This window comes from Cynocephalus volans, chromosome 2 (genome assembly GCF_027409185.1).
Source record: "Cynocephalus volans isolate mCynVol1 chromosome 2, mCynVol1.pri, whole genome shotgun sequence".
Classification (NCBI taxonomy): Eukaryota; Metazoa; Chordata; class Mammalia; order Dermoptera; family Cynocephalidae; genus Cynocephalus; species Cynocephalus volans.
This window is the reverse complement of record NC_084461.1, coordinates 198,134,277-198,147,122: the sequence shown is the minus strand read 5'-3', so window position 1 is coordinate 198,147,122 and position 12,846 is coordinate 198,134,277. Positions and strand designations below refer to the sequence as shown.

The window sequence follows — 12,846 nt, the reverse complement described above, 5'->3', positions numbered from 1 at the left end:
GGTCTGACGAAGGAAGAAAAAGTATGGGAAGGGTTGTGACAAGTCTGCTTTTATTGAAGTGAGCAAGAAGGTGCACCCAGGGAAGGCATCTAGATTCGAGGCGGAGGGACCTTAGTTTTGCTTGAAAATATTGCTTCCTCTCTGGGCCTCAGTTTCCTCATCTGTGAAAAGAAGGGTTTATGATTCCACATCCTGTGATCAGCAAACAGGCTTTCCCAGGAGGAAGATGCATGCTCTCCCTGCCTGCTGGTAGCTTTGCCGCCTTCCCTAAGTGTTACAGTGGACTCATCCAAGGCAGAAGTGAGGGGATGTTTCTGTACCAGTTAGCTGTTGACGCTTCTCTCCAATTGCAGCCCTGCCAGTAGCGGGAGAGCTCTGAGTTACCACAGATAATTCAAGAAGCAAACTAATTATTTGGGTTTTTAAAAAACATTGAACTTTAGAAGTGACACTTTAAACAACACAGCAGCATCTTACATGGTTATGACCACCCAAGAAAGAAATACAGATTTAATCACTGATTGTTTAGAAACAAGGTTCCTCATTTTGATTAACATTTGAAACTGTGGTAGCAATTTTTCCACCTTTTGGGTTTGCTGGTTCTAGTACTCAATGTGCAAAAATAAATGAAAGGCAGTCTTAGCCTTTTAGGTCAGGGGTTGGCAAACTTCCTGTGAAGGGTCAAACATTAAATATTTGAGGTTTTTCAGTCATCCGGACTCTGGGAACTACTCAACTCTGCATTATAGAGAAAGCATCCATGGGCAAAATGTAAATGAACGGGTGAGGCTGTGTTCCAATAAAACTTTATATATGGACATTGAATCTAATATGATTTATGGATATTGAATTTAATAGGATTTTCGTGTGTCATGAGATCTTTTGATTTTTTTCCCCCAAGCTTTTCACATGTAAAAATCACTCCTAGCTTAGGAGCAGTAGAACACAGGCACAAGGGCCATAGTTTGCAGACTCCTGTCGCCTGTTGCCACTGCCTAGAGCGGTGGGAACGAAAAGCAACCACTGGGTCAGCCAGGAAAGAAGAAATTTCACAGCAGAGGGAATGTGTGAGCTATGAGCTGGGTATTGAAGAAAAACGAAAAACGCAGTTTCCAGGGCAAGAAGAGGAAGGGAGCATTTTATGCAGAGGAGCTGGCCAAGGCAGAGCCAGGTAGCTGAGGATCCACATGTGTGGATGTGGAGAGTTCCACATGGCAAAGTGTGGGAGACAGTGAGAACCTGGCCAGAAATGATTCCTGTCTCCTTTCCCGGGTAAGGAAAAGAGTATCTGCTGACAGCTTTTGGAATTGGTAACACAAGGAAGTCAATGATTATGCAAATGTTGTACTGGGAACCCCAAGTTAGAAAATAATTCATTTTGTGAAAGTCACCACCTGGTTTTGATCTGAGTCCAGTGGGGAAAAGTTGGTGAGTGTGAATTGTCTGCATGTTTTTAAATAGACTTCAGGTGTTAGTTTGCTTGCATTATTACGTTCTCTTCCTCTTACAACTCACTTTCTGCTTGGGTTTGCTCCTGCTGTAAAAAGTCTTAGAGGTTTTGGTGGAGAAGCAAACTTTTTGGTGTATATGTGTGGTAGTGGCTTTTCATCCTTGTCAAACCTTTGAAATCTACAAAGAAAAACAGGTAGGTAGGGGGCTCTGGGCTACTTTGTGTCATTTGAAGCTGAGGAAAGCCTGGAAACTTTGCCTGCTGCAGATGGCTTCTTTTTCCATTTAGAGTCCTTCTGATGCTTTAATTTGGTTCTCAAAACTTAAAGTTCCCTTGCATGTTATCTCAGTTGGAACCAGGTTTTAAATTTTAGCAGTATGTTTGGAAATGCAGATATCGGTGAGTGGGGCAGACCAGGAGATCAATACTTTCCATTCTTTGCTTCTCAGTTATGTATCTCCTTTGTTCTGTTATGTCTCGGTGGAGTTTGCGGCCAGGGAGAGGAAGGTCGTGAGGCTTCAGACAAGTGCTTAATGCTCCTCAAGCCTGGGCAAACTTTAAAAATATTAATGCTAGACCCCCCCCCCCCCCAGGAATTCTGATTTAGTTGGTGGGGGAAGACATCTGCATTCTTCTAAAGGGTCTGGTTTGCAGCAGGACCAGCAACTTCTCTGCAAGTATCTTGTTTCCTGAGGCCATGTGGTCATTTGATAATTATTTTTGGCAGACAATTTGACATGTATGACTTTTAGAATCTAAGATACATTTTTAAAAATATCTGTTTCTGTTAATGTTCATGTATTTGGTGGAAAGCATTTATGAACAGCTTTGGTTTCAAGCCTTCCATTTGTATTCTAGAAAATACCTGTTGTAAAGAGATAGAGCCAAGGGAGACAACCGCAAGACAGTTGTTTGTGTATGTGTCTAGACTTTTTGAAAGTAATGAATTTCATTGGAAAGATATTATTAAGTGCCTGTTATGAGCAAGCCACTGTGCAAGAAGCTCAATGTATATCATTTCATTTAATTTTCTCAACCACATGGCGAAATAGTTGATGGGGACACAAAGGCTGAGCCATTTGCTCAAAGTCACAGGTAATAAAACAAGGGTTCAAACCCATATCAGCCTGATTTCAAAGCCTAATATTCTTGCCACTATCGACATACTGCCTAGATCATAATTATTTGGAGTCATTGGGGAGGAATTTTTAAAATGGAATTTAAAACAATTTCCTTGAATCACAGAAGGCTCTCCCGGGAAACATGGTTTGAGAGGCACCTCTTTCAAGGGATCACATGAGCTACTCTGGAGTGAAGTTTTCTTAATAATCTTAGAACCATCCTAGGGGCCACTGCTTATTGAGAACCTAAGAGTTCATGAGCATCGTGCTGAGCACTTGACCTGATGCGTTACTGTAGTGGGTTAGAAATCTTTGATCTTAGAATAAGATTTTTAGGTAATGAATGAATGAACCAAAAGGTTCTTGAATATGGGACAAAAGTCCACAGATAAGGTTGGCAAAAGCCATCTAATCAATTCTAATCACTGTTGAGGGATGGAATTGTGTACTTTGACTGTTTTAGGTTGCTGGTTTGATGCCACCTTGAACGACTATTGACTATTTAACTTACTGATTGTTCTTGAGATATGTTAAGGAAACTGCTTGAATGCTGTTTAAATATGCTAAGGAAATTGCTGTAGGAAGTATGTGGAAAAGAAAATGTTTACTAAGGACAAGCTGTTTGTTGGTGAATTAACCTAGCTTTTTACAAATTACACTCTGGAATGTCACATTGTTAATTTACTGTTGTTATTAGCTTTACACTGCCTGTCTTTATGTCCTTCTTTGATGATTGAATCAACTGATTTTTCTTCTGAAACTTCCTTGTCTTGTCAATAAAAAGAAAGGCTGATTTCGGATCGGGGCTGCTCCCCTGATGGGTGGCAGTCCCTCCAGGCCTCATTGATTGTATTTTGAGCAATTTCTTTCTTTCTCTTTTCTCCGTCTCGGTTACACAGAGGAAAGTGTAACACGTTACTTCATCCCCGACTCCTACAACACGTACACGGCACTGTCCCAGGTTACAGCTGGTGATACTGAAGCTTCAGGAGAACACGAGTAATAAGCAAGGAGTCCCCTTCCTGCTTCCAAATCCAGTGGAGAAAATCACAAGGAGTGCAATATTTGATGACTTTTCCTTATTAGAAAATAAGCCCACAAATGAAGTATGGGCTGCACCTGCCATAGCAGCGCTTTAGAGTGTTCCACACAGATTCTGTGCTCTTGCCGGTTTTTGCACTTGCTGTTTAGTAAGGTGCATCATCCTTGTTTACAGAAATCGGAGCCACTCACCTGCCGTTTCCCTTCCCTTTTGTCTGAGCACAGTGCACTTCTGAATGGGCCTGCTTGCCTGCTCCAGTTGGGACCTGGAGGTGACCTTTGTCCCACATGCCTCCAGCCCCCTCCACGTTGCAGAACACTCTGTAACTGCAGCGGGTGCCGAATTTCTTTTCTGCTGAGACCGAGCAAGAGCCAGCTGACCTGGAATTGGAATGGAGCCCTGTTTTTAATCTTCAAGTCATAAGAAATTGGAAACATTCCACTAAGTGCTGTGATTCAGGAGGGTTTTGCCAAATCTTTTCAGGGGAGAGAAGTCAGGTGTTCTTTTGATAGTGTCTGCCTTCCTCATTCAGGCTTTTCACTGTAGGCTCCTTGTTTCTCAAATGACTGACAACCTCTAGGCAGTTAATTTTCAGTATGTCACAGGAAGGCCAAGATGCCTTTGTTCCTATTGCTTACGACAACTTGGACTTTAGCTGCCTCGTGGCTTAGATATCTAAGAATTTTGAAGTAAAGCAAGTTATGGGATTGAAAGGCAGAAAGCAGAACTCTCCCTAATGTGGGATCTTTTTCTTCTTCGCCTGGGTATTGCTGCTTGCTGTTCAGAGCCTTGAAGGTTAAGTGCTCCAAGGATATTTTTAAATAGCAGGGGCCAGTTAATCTAAAAGTGACATTTACAGTCACAACAGAGAGCAGCTAGCAGGCTTAGATTCAGGCTGTCAGCAAACAAGGAACTTGGAAAATGTATACCTGAGTGCACAGTTGAGAGGACATGGGCAAAGAAAAGCTGAAGAGCTAACATGGTAAGTCAGCTCACCCCTCCCTGGGATCACCCACCGTAAAGCCAACGTGCAAGTGAACAGGAATTCAGTGTATAGTGGGAGCTGCCCCCGTGCAAAAGTGTGCACCTGGGGCTTCCAGGGGAACAACAATTCCTGTTATGTTTGAGGGAAGCTGATCAGAAGACCTGGCTCTGTAGTGTTGATGAAGGAGAAGGGTCTTTCTTTGCATCTGTAAGTTGTTGTCTTGCTGGGGATCCGTGAGCACCTCCTTCATCCTTTTCACAACCCATTTAAAGGTGTCTTTTGCTTTTTTGTTTTTGCCCCCAAAGCTTCTGCCTTAAGGAAAAGTATTCTGTTTTCTACAGCTGTCTCATCTGTCAAACTTGCTCATTTTTTTAAAAAAGCAGACTCTAAGAGTAAAGCATTTGTAGTGGTCCTATATTGCTAAGACATGGTTTTCTTTAAATTTTTAAAAAACGCATTACAAAGTAATATACAAGTAAAAGAGTCAGGCGGTCCAGAGTATAATGGGACTCTGCGCCCTTGTTCCTGTGTGACCCTCCTCCAAGGGAGCCACTGTGCAGTCTGGTATATAACCCCCCAGACCTTTTATTCTGTGCACTCACCCAGTACATGGCTATATCTCTCAAGTCTATCGTTATTATTATTTTTTAACGTAAATGGCTTTCCATATAGTCCCAGTTTTCCCAGTACTGAGTGGTATTCCAGGAACTCAGGACTTTCAATTTAAAAACTGAAAGGGAACCAGCCTCTTATCGCCTAGGAAGAGGCAAGCTCTGACTCCACAGGTTTAATGCTTAAGGCCACAGCCTCTTCTTCCAGGATCTCACTGCTGGCTGGTTGCTGAGGGTTTTGTTAGAGCTGAATCCATGGAAATGAAGAGGGAGAGCAGGGCAGGTGCTCAAGGAGAAAAATCGCTGACATCAGAGCTGGACCGGACCTTGGGATAGCCAGCCATCATTCTGGGCCCATGAGGCCCAGCCCACCGAGTCTGTCTACTCATCCCCAAATCCCTGATAGCTAATCCAGACTTCCAGTTAATACCTGTTGAATAAAATAACCCTAAACATAAAAAAAGAAAACAAAAACTGAAAGGCAAAGATACTGTTTTATAAATTGCATGTTTCTTCTGACAGTGACTTGGAGTTCTTTACAAGATGTGATTTCTTGACTGACTTCTCCAAGTTTTAAATGGAAAGGTCCAGCCAATCCTAAATCACATGATCAGACATGCAGATATTCCCAATCTGTGACTTTCTTTGAGAAGTTCTGGGAAGGCATTTTATGTTTTTGAAAAGGAGTTTTATTTACTCCCGCTCAGGTGTTGTGTAAATTTCCTCTTTCTTTTAACACCTTTAGATCTGAGACAGAAATTAGAGTATTACAAGTGATACTTGATATTCACCGAGAAATATTTTAGTTTTTTTAAGTGGATCTTTAAATGATCTTATCCCAGTAGGATAAGATCACAGTCCAATATGGTCTTTAGGATACCTTGTTCTAATGCTTCCTCAGAACTTTGACTCAGGGACTCCTCCCTTCAAAGGAGAGTTCATTTGCATGTGGCAAAGGCTAGATGCACAGTCAGAAATCTTGCACTTGATCTGAAAAATTCATGCACACTTCACAGTCTATTCTAATAGATCTCTCAATGTGCTGTGATAATAGTAAACTTATTACCATGGAGTAAGATGATTTTCCAGGAAAACAGGCCACGTTTTATTCTAGGAATCCAGGCTTCTTGTACTGGAAAGTCCAGGATAGGCACAGCAGGGAAACCGAGGTATGGATTAATGGGTAGTTGGCACTAGGTGGCACGCTCCAGGCATTTGACTTTTATCTCACATAATTCTGAGGACAATCCTAGGAAGGAAGTGTTACTTATTCCATTCTGTAAGCCAGGAAACCAAAGTTCGGAGAATTTTCATGATGGGCTCAGGCCAATCAGATGACAGATTGGCAAAGCCTCCACTCAGTTCTGCTCAACTGCAGAAGTCCTGCCTTATGGACCCACCCAGGACGCCTTAGCCACCCTTATCTGCACTGGGGCCCCAGGAAACACCCACACTCCAGAAACAGCCCCTTCAGTTAGCCCAGAGTTTTGTGCTGCCCTTGTTAAACTAATTAAAGTTCCACCTTCTTGAATCAAATTAAACCATGAATAAGAGTGATATTAAAGGACAACCTGAACACACTCTCCTTTCTGTTTAGGAGTAAATCGGTCACAGACTCCAGTACTAGCTAGAATGATCGATTGTTGGAAACACTCCGCCCAACTGATTTAGAAGGCTTTCCTCACTTGGTTATAAGGAAGACTGTGGTCCCTTATTTCTACACTCCCAACAAAGTGGGGCTTTTGGAGACCTCCTGCTGTGAAATGATAGCCTGTACAAGGTGGAGAAGGGGCTCTGAGTCCAGTTAGTCTGGGAAACACCAGGCTGCCTGTGGGGAGTCCAGGCCCTTCACAGTAGGACTTCTCAGAGCCTTTATTTTGCAGATATGCAGAGGGACTCTCCAAGATGTGACTTTGGGATTTGGCCCCAGAAACATTCTTTTTGGGGGGGCAGGGGCGGGGCTATCTTTCAGGACTGGTATTCCATGGCCACCTCTTGAAAAACAGGGTTGAGGAATGGATAAGGTGTGTGTGTGTGTGTGTGTGTGTGTGTGTGTGTGTGTGTGTATTCCATGGCCACCTCTTGAAAAACAGGGTTGAGGAATGGATAAGGTGTGTGTGTGTGTGTGTGTGTGTATTCCATGGCCACCTCTTGAAAAACAGGGTTGAGGAATGGATAAGGGGTGTGTGTGTGTGTGTGTGTGTGTGTGTGTGTGTGTGTGTGTGTGTGTGTGTGTGTGTGTGTGTGTGTGTGTGTGTGTGTGTGTGTGTGTGTGTGTGTGTGTGTGTGTGTGTGTGTGTGTGTGTGTGTGTCTCCATCTCCCATTACAGCAAGGACAAGCTAGAATAGGGTCAGGGAGATCTGCTAATAGCCTATTGCACTAATTCAGCCTTGAGGTAAGATGGCGGTGGGTGTAAAGCTCTATTGCTTTCTCTTATGTCTGTCTCTCTCTCTCTACACCCACATGCATGCACACATTCATACATACACATGTGCACACATTGGAGCTGGGCAGTGCAGGTCCCAGCTCTGCCACTGACTGATGATGTGACCCTGGGCAACAGACTTCCCCATCTCATTTGTAGAACTGGAGCACATGCTTCTTAGGGTTTTTGTGGACCTTTAAAGGGATAATAAACGTCAAGTGCACAGCATAATAGGACTCAGTATACAGTAAGTGTTCAACAAAGATTCGCTTTTATTATTATTTAAGCTTTTGTTGGTTCATTGGGGGACTGCTGTATGCCTCCCAGCATGTCTACACTGATTTACAACAAAGCTGTATCTTCAGAGTCATCTTTCCAATGCCTGTTTGCTAGGGAAGGGGTTCGGGGGAGGTGAAATCAGGAGTTGCTGATAAATCTGGGCACACCTGGGTTTTACACCTTGTCTGCTCTCACAGAGCTTACCTTCTGGGGGTAGACTCATGTATATGTAATAAGGACGCATTTAACTACAACCTGTGACAAGTCCCAGGAGGAGGAGGTCAGGGAGCGAAAGGGCGTAGAGCAGGAGCTGGGCTTCTATGGTGTCTCTGGCAGCCCCTGATACTGCAGTAAGAGGGAGCGGGGCAGCGGTGGGTTCAGCTGCCCGTGCTGGGGTTGCCCAATGCCTCACCTTGACACCTACACCCTTGGAAACTCAGTGAGGCAGGAGGATCCTCCAGGTGGGCAGGAGGGTGGGCTTGGCCCAGAGTCGCACCCGAGCTAGGTACAGACATTAATGCACCCAGCAAGTGCTTACTAACTGTAGGAAAAGTGAAGGAAAATGGTCAGGGCCCATCAGCTGTTCAGAATCTTGCTGAGCATTTGATGTAAATATGCACGTGCACCCAGGTGTTCCTTGGTTATTGTCTGATGTAATTGCACGTGTGCACCCAGGTGTCCTGGGTTATTGACTTAAGTATAAAAGAGTGGCTCTGAGCCACGGTCCTTCCTGCCCCCCGGGGTGGGGGGGCCTTTGGGGTGGCCGCTGCTGCTGCTGGAGGCTGTTGCTGCCGGTGCGCCTGGGATACCCCAAGAGGCCACCGCTGTTGCTGCTGAGAACTGAGCTCATGTCGTCTGCCAATGGCTCCCAGGATCTTTCCCAATTACCTAGCGTGGACCTGCATGTGAGGGGTCTGTGACCCAGCCTGGCATGTGAGAGGTCTCGTGACCCAGTCTGTACAATGGGTTTGAATGGTCTGAGCCCTAGCTCTGACAATACAAACGGAAACTTATTATAACTAAAATAATGAAACGTTTTGGCTTTAGTTACGAAATGCCCAGCCATACAATTAGCGTAGCTATTGCCTCAACCCCACAGCTGGTGTAGTCGTGTAGCTTTACACTAACCCTCCTGTGTGCTGGTGAGCCCAGAGCAAGACACAGCTTGTCTTGCCTTCAGGAAGCCTTCATTCTAGGGGGAGATAAACAAGTATACTGAGGAAAATACAGTGTCACATCAGCATGTGATAAACAGCATGAAGGAAAGGGACATGTCAAAAAAGTAAGAAAGACCCGTAGCTTTCAGGGTGGGTCAGAGTTGGGAACACTGAAGCCAAAGATAGAAAAAGGAGCAAAAGATAACTGTGCAAGTGGTGATGGGAGGCACGGAGGGAGAGAACCTTACAGAACATTCCAGGCAGCATGTGCCAAGGGACTTAAAGGGGCCAGTGTGGCTGGAGGGTGGGCAGATCACCATGGCCACATGGACTATGTGAAGGAAGCAATGAGAGCCATTGAAAAGGTGAAATTCAATGACTGGGCAAGTTTAACTTCTCACACCTTGAGTTTCCTTTTCAATAAAATAAGAATTCTCTTGGTACTGATCCTGCAGGATGGAACAGTATTGTGCTTATCAAATGCTTAATACAGAGCCTGGCACATAGCGAGTACTAATAAGTATTAGCTATTAGTATTCAGGTTTTTTCTTTTTTCCCTTTTTTGGCAGCTGGCCAGTACAGGGGTATAGGGCTTCAAACCCTGATTTGGGTCTTACAGGGGTGTGCTCTAACCAACTGAGCTAGCCGACCAGCCAGTATTCAGGTTTTAATCAGCAGACAGAGTGCTTGCATTTTGTTTATGTATTTTTTAACTTGTTAGTATAGGAAAAAAGTTAACTTTTTAAATACATTTAGAGGTAAAGTCAATAGCACACTGAGCCCACATACATTCACCGCCAGCTTCCACAACCATTGAGTCTTTGCTTTTCTAGTTTCATCTACCTACATGTACACGTTTTTTATTTGTATTTCCCCCCAACATTTTATTATGAAATTTTTGAACATGTAACAGTTGAAATAATTTTACAGTGATTACTCACACACCCACTACTTAGATTCTCTCATTAGCATCTGCTCTATTTGCTTTCTCTCATGTCTGTCTCTCTAAAGTTTTTGTGCATTTCACATAAATTACAAAAATCAGTATCTTTACCACTGAATAATTTAGCATACGTATCATTAAATGCAGTTCTATTTTTCCCAAGTGTTTTCAAGCAAATCTCAGAGCCAGCTATCATATTGTTTTACTCATACTTTCATATATATCTCTAAAAAAGATGAGGATTTTTAAAAAAACCATTGCTATAATTATTTTCAACACAGTTAATGATGATTTTTTAATCTAGTACCTAGTTCCTGCTCAGTGTCCTCCAATTGTCTCAAAGATGTCTTTGAACAGTTTTGTTCAATTCAGGACCCACAGAAATTCTAAGTTTCTTTTAATCTATAGTAGTCACCACCCCCCTTTATTAAATGCCAGTTACTTATTGAAGAAACTGGGTCATTTGTCCCATAGAATTTTCCCCATCCTGGATTTGGCTGATTGCGTCTTCCAAGTGTCATTTAGCATGATCCCTTGTACCTATAAATAAATACTTAGGTCTAAGGCTTGAATCAATCCAGGTACAAATCCTTGGCAGGAATACTTCAAAGGCGTTGCTCTGTGTTTTCTATTGCATAGTGTCAAGAAGAACTTAATGTCAGGTTACCCCACTGTCAGTGATTTTGGCTCATCGGTGAGTTTGGGGACATCAGCCTGACCTCCATCATACAATTCCCCATCACCCTTTCACCAAATGGTTTTACAAGCCATTGATGAGGAAAGCCTGGATCGTTATTATTCATTACTGGTTACAAGTGGTGATTTTTTACTTCCATCAACCCTTCTACCTTTATTAGCTGTCATTGTTCTATAACACAGGACTTTCATCAACCATTTGGTGACCCTGAAATAGTCCCTAAAAGAAAGTCAGGATACATGCCCGATTCCATCCTTTTCTTTTGGTAAGTCTATTTTCAGAGTAATGAGTAGTGCTCTGGAAATTTCCAGAGGTCCCAATGAGGTTGTTTTTGATTTGAGTTATATTAGGACCTCATGAGTTTTGAAAAGATTGTTGGTGTGTTTCATCATCCCTTTGTGGCCTTTTCTTTGGCAGGGCAAGCCCATGGAAGGTCCTCTTTTTTAGGCAGGATAAGATATCTCAACTCATTTTGTACATTTCTGCCCCAGCCCTAGAATCAGCCATTTTTCCAAGGAGTCCTGGTTCCTTTCAGTGGGAAATGTACTTAGAAGTCATAATCTGGACACTAGGGTTGTCTGTGAATTTTTTTATAAGATCCCCCTGGCTCCTCTGTGCATAATGGACTTGGGGGGACAAGACTAGGGACATGGAGATGCGTCAGGAGGCTTGTGCAATGGTCCAAGTGAGGGAGAATAATGGCTTGAACTTGATCTGAGCTAAGGCACTCTGCACAATGCCCGGTACATCACGGAGAGTGCAGGAACTGCTAGCACACTCTCTTTCATTGTTTGCTTGATTTATATTAGTTCACTTAGATCTCACCAAAACTCTGTGAGGAAGCCTTCCTTACCAAACGCATTGTGTACTTTGATGAGAAAGCCAAGGCTCAGAGAGGCGAGGAATCTTGCTCAAGGTCACACAGGAAATAAAGAGCCGAAAAAGAACTTGAATCCTGCCCTTCCAGACCCCATACTCTGACCGATGCACTGTGTTGCCAATAGGGTTCTTTGCTTTAAACTCAAAAATGACCTAGATTACTTTTTGTCACAAAACCTGATCTGTCAGTGAGGCTGTTTGCGTACACTTCATCAGATTGTCATCTGGAATTCCAGTGGGGGTCCTGAGGGCTCGGCCATCCTTTGAACCCTCTCACTGCTCCTGGAAATTTCTGCATCAGTGCACTTTAGCAAGGTGAAGTGACTGCTGCTGATGCTCTATCCACACGACCCACAAGCTCTTCTAAGTACATAACCTCATTATTTAGTCCTGACAAGAGCCATGTGAAGTTGACATTATTCAAAATTGGAAAGCGGCAGTTCAAAGACTTAAACACATAACCAACATTGGAGGTGGCTGGTGACAGTACTGAGACTGAGCCCCTGGGTCCTCTGGGTCTGTGTCTAGAGTTATTTTTACTTTTATATCTAGAAGCAGCAGGACAGAGGAGAGGTTTCTCCTCTTTAGGAAGGCAAATCACGCTCAACTGATTCCTCCCAACATTTGCATCCAGATTTCCAAAGCTAGTGGAAAGCCCTGGTACAGCTTTGACTCAGAGTAGCTGTCCCCAGTGGGTAAGATGTGGTCCTGGTGGAGAGAACATGGCCGGGCCTCTGCTTTGGTGACTTGTGTGGGATGGACAGGCTCACCCGTATATACAGTCCTGTCTCCTGCTGAGTCACTCCACTGCCATTCAGGCTGGATCCTGCAATGGTTCTGCCCCAGGACTGGGCCTGGGAGGAGGCCCTCAGCCAGCAGGGCCAGGAGCAGTTGGTGGAAGAGGTATCCATCATGTAACACCTCGATGTCAGAGTAAAGCATTGCATATAGACCCTTGGTCTCCCAAGGGCTGGCCAGTACTACCCTGAGTAACAACATGAATGAGAAAAATGACTACAACAATTGTAGTACTGTCATTATCCCCATTTTACAGATGAGGAAACTAAAGCTCACGTTAAACTCTCTGCCCATGGTCACACAGCTTGTAAGTGGTGGAGCCGTGTGTCTAGCCCAGGCAATCGGACCACAGTGTCTGAGCTCTTAGCTCATGTGCTGTAGCTCTCCGTGTTCCAGGAAGGAGGTCTGAATCTCTTAACGCAGCTCGTGACCCTGCTTAGCGTTCCCTTTCTGTCTTC

The 12,846-nt window shown here is 43.9% G+C and overlaps 1 protein-coding gene across 1 annotated transcript in view; it reads left to right on the top strand.

Annotated features, from left to right (window-relative positions):
* The first annotated feature begins 4,512 nt into the window (after positions 1 to 4,512).
* ACACB (acetyl-CoA carboxylase beta) overlaps positions 4,513 to 12,846 on the top strand; it is a 117,506-nt gene continuing 109,172 nt past the window's right edge. Inside the window, exon 1 of the mRNA XM_063088084.1 lies at positions 4,513 to 4,595. The gene's annotated coding sequence lies outside the window, so the exon portion shown is untranslated. The remainder of the gene's footprint in view (positions 4,596 to 12,846) is intronic.